The sequence below is a fragment of the Teleopsis dalmanni genome, chromosome 1 (assembly GCF_002237135.1).
Source record: "Teleopsis dalmanni isolate 2A chromosome 1, ASM223713v2, whole genome shotgun sequence".
In the NCBI taxonomy this organism is placed as follows: domain Eukaryota; kingdom Metazoa; phylum Arthropoda; class Insecta; order Diptera; family Diopsidae; genus Teleopsis; species Teleopsis dalmanni.
The window spans coordinates 103,336,484-103,340,476 of NC_051846.1; positions in this window are offsets into that span (position 1 = coordinate 103,336,484).

Here is a 3,993-nt window from a genome sequence, read left to right on the forward strand (position 1 = left end):
AAGATCTAGGCTTACCCTTGTTTACCGCATATATTAAGTCAAAGTATTTAGTCCTGAGTCCGCATACAAGATCCTTGAAAACCCATATCTTTTGCACCAGGACCATATAAGCCTCGTTGTTGCTGAGGCATTGCAGCAAGCTGGCGGACGCAGCCTTGCAATGGTGCAGGTTAATTTGTAGTACTCGCATCATGATTTGCTTTGAATGTGGTAGTGTCCACCACTGTTACATCAAGCGCGCTATCTTCCTCAGATTCATTTCCAGAGTTCAAAAGTTCTTCTTCGTCAAAAAGATAGTGCGTACCAATACTCTCTTAAGATGTAATTGAGGGAGTTGGAGAGAACATAGTCACGTCCATATTTAGTGAATCAGAAGTGGCAGGCAATATTTTTACTGGGCCCACTGAGTTTGCGGTAGCAGATATTATGTCGCCCACTTCCATTATGGTATCAACAGTGCCTTGCGATGCTGCTGGACCCGTATCATAAAATAGGGATTGCTCCTCGTCCTTTTTATATACCCTCATGGCTGAGAAACCGTAGGATGCTTTGTCAATCACAAAACTGACCGACCTAAATTTACCCTTGACTTTCTCCAGCTTAGTAATCTTCCACGTTGATGTCTTTAACTGTCGGTTTCCTAACCGAATAAGTTCCAGAATCCGCTGAGGATCGGACTGATGAGCTGATATCCAGAAACGCGCTCTTGGTCGACTATTGATTTGCTCCTTAGTTTTTTTTTTTTTTTTTTTTATTATAAATTGTTTTATTATATATAATATTAAAGAACAATAAATAAAACAAAACAAGACATAAAACAACTAGTTATTAGATAACTAACAAGCAATTTAAACTTAAACAGATTAGGCGATTCCACGCAATAATAAGTTAATTGTACTACATTTCAATGATTTAAGCCCAAAGATCGCACGGCTTTTGGCGCTTTAGATGGCGTATTGGCTCAGTTGCCGCTAGTAAATGCGCCTCAGCATTTATGTGACAACTAAGTCTATCTTGGTGTGATTTGGCTTTTGTATGAATTTCTTTCTGTACTGTTGACATTCCGAGGTCACGATGTAAGTCAGAATTTCTCACGTACCATGGCGCGTTTGTTACACTCCGTAGCATGAAATTTTGGAATCTTTGGATGATGGAAATTTGTGTTCTGCTTGCGCAACCCCATAGCTGTATTCCATATGTCCAGATTGGCTGGAGCATTTGTTTGTATAATATGTACAAGTTTATTGAAAAGCGATAGTTTTGATTTTTTGCCGATTAACCATTTCAACGATTTGAATTTAAGATCTAATTCACTTCTTTTCTTTTTTATGTGCTCGCTCCATCTTAGTTTAGCGTCCAAAGTCATACCCAAGTATTTCGCAGTATTCGCGTGAGGGATTTGTGCTTCATCGATGTAGACAGGTATATGACTGATGTTTCGATTTGTGAAATTTACATGCACTGATTTTTCTTTATTCAGATTAATTTTCCATTTTTTTGTCCAAGCAATTATACTGTCCATACTATTTTGCAAATTATTAGCTGCTATTACTGCGCTTTCTCCAACTTCAAGGACTGCAGTATCATCAGCAAAAGTTGCTGTGAACGTCGTTGCACTCGTTGGCAAGTCGTGTGTATAAATCAGATATAAGAGAGGACCCAAGACACTACCTTGCGGAACTCCAGCGTTAATTTTATGCAGTTTACTATAGGCATCACCGTGCTTTACTCGAAAGTAACGATCAGATAAGTAAGAGGAGATTACGTCATAATACTCCGTTGGGAGAATATTTTTTACTTTGGTAAGCAATCCGGAGTGCCAGACTTTATCGAAAGCCTGCGACACATCTAAAAACACAGCTGAGCAGATTTTTTTTTCCTCAAGAGCTTTTTCTATTACATTGGTAATCCTATGGACTTGATCTATGGTGGAGTGATTGCACCTAAAACCAAACTGATGTAAAGGTATTATGTTTTGACTTTCAATCAGAGGAAGGATTCTTTTCAGTAAGACCTTTTCAAATATTTTTGAAAGTACAGGCAGAAGTGCTATTGGTCTGTAACCACTTACGTCATTAATATCCTTTCCTGGCTTATGTACCATGATAATTTCAGATACTTTCCACAGGGATGGAAGGGTTCGCATCTGTATTATAGCGTTAAATATATTCGTAATTTTAACTAGGCATTTTGCAGGAATTTCTTTTAAAACTTCAGCACTTATCAATTCATAACCTGGGGTTTTTTTTAGCTTAAGTTCATTATTAATAATCATCATTACCTCAAGCTCGGTGGTTGGTGGAATACAGGATGAATGTGCTGTCCTAGGAGGGCAAATTACTGCATTGTTAACGTTTTCGTCTATGGAAAACACTTTTGACAGGTGTTCGGAAAATACCTCCACTTTTTCCTCATCGCTTTTAGCCCATTGATTAGCGAGATTTTTAATTGGAGCTTTGTGTACTAAAGGTCGCTTAAGGTTTCGTGTGCATTTCCAGAGAGAATAGTTGGTAGCACGATCATTACTTAAGTTAGATAGGTAGTAGTTGAATTGATTATTTTTAAATTGCTTGATTTTTAGGCTGAGTTCTTTTGTAAGTCTGTTAAGAATGGCTTTGTCTGCTGGAAATCTGGATTGCTGCCACTTTTTCCGCATCTTTCTTTTTTCCCGCATAAGATCCACAATGACTTTTGGGAATTTATGAGGATAGGTTGCATTCCTTAATGTGGGCGTGCTGCACCATGCCGCATGTTGTAGTAAATTTGTAAGGTTCAAAATTTCGCTTTCAAGATCATTTACTTCACAAATTTCTTTTGAAGCAATGGTGTTTTCATTAAGGATTCTTCTGAAGTAACTCCAATCTGTGTATTTATTTTCAAGTTTTAGACATTTTTTATTTATTAAGGCAGATTCGAAGAGGGTTTTGTAGAGAGGGGAATGGTCGGAGCTTAGTTCTGCTCCATCTGTTATTTTTAAATTGTAGGACGAAATTTGCTTGGTTATAAAGAAATCGAGTAGATCAGGCACCTTTGTTGGGTCAGTTGGCCAATAGGTTGGGTTCCCGGATGACAAGCATTCGCAGCCAGTTTGCTGTATAGCTTTGAGGAGTTCTCTACCTTTCGTTGTAATTAGGCGAGAGCCCCAATGCGTATGTTTAGCGTTGAAATCGCCACCCATAATGAAGCGATGCTTATGAGTTTCTATAAGATCTTTGTATTGTTCGGATTTAATTGAATGTCTTGGAGGACTGTATACCGATGTTAGTAGTAATTTGCTTTGTAAGTCAAGGACAACAGTTATTGCCTGGAATTCCTCTTTGGATCTTTTTGTAGACTCGTAATGTTTTAATGATTTTTTAATTAAAATAGCACTTCCTCCGCGAGCGCAATTACTAGGATGGACTGCGCTATATACTTCGTAGTTCTTTAGTTTAACATATGTTTGGTTAGTAAAATGAGTTTCGCTAATTAAGCAAACATCAACATCTTTGACTGATAGGACTGTTTCAAGCTCTCTAAGGTGTTGAAAAAGACCGTTCGAGTTCCATAGCATTATTTTTATATAACTAAGCATTATTTGTTTTGTTGAGTTTTTGCTCTAGCCTAGTCAAGCGTTTGTCCAATGCTTTATAAAAGTTTTCTTGAGTAGTGATTTTTTCCAGTATTTGTGTTAGTATTTTGTAATTACCATCGTCCTCAGTGTTGGATTGAACTACATCCGAATATGTTTTTTTATTATTCAGCGATTTTGGGTTTTTATTTAGAACATCAGTTTGATTATTTTCAGGTTGGTTTTCAGCCGATATATGATTACGCTGTTTACCTTTGTTTTGTTCACCAATTTTTTTGTTTCTCAATTTTTGAAGTTCTTTGGCTACTATACAACCTCTGTAATTGGCCGGGTGTCCCTCACCGCAGTTGCAACATTTTGGTTGGTGCTGATCAGGTTTGTTGCATTCTGCAGTACTGTGACTGCCAGCACATTTAACACAC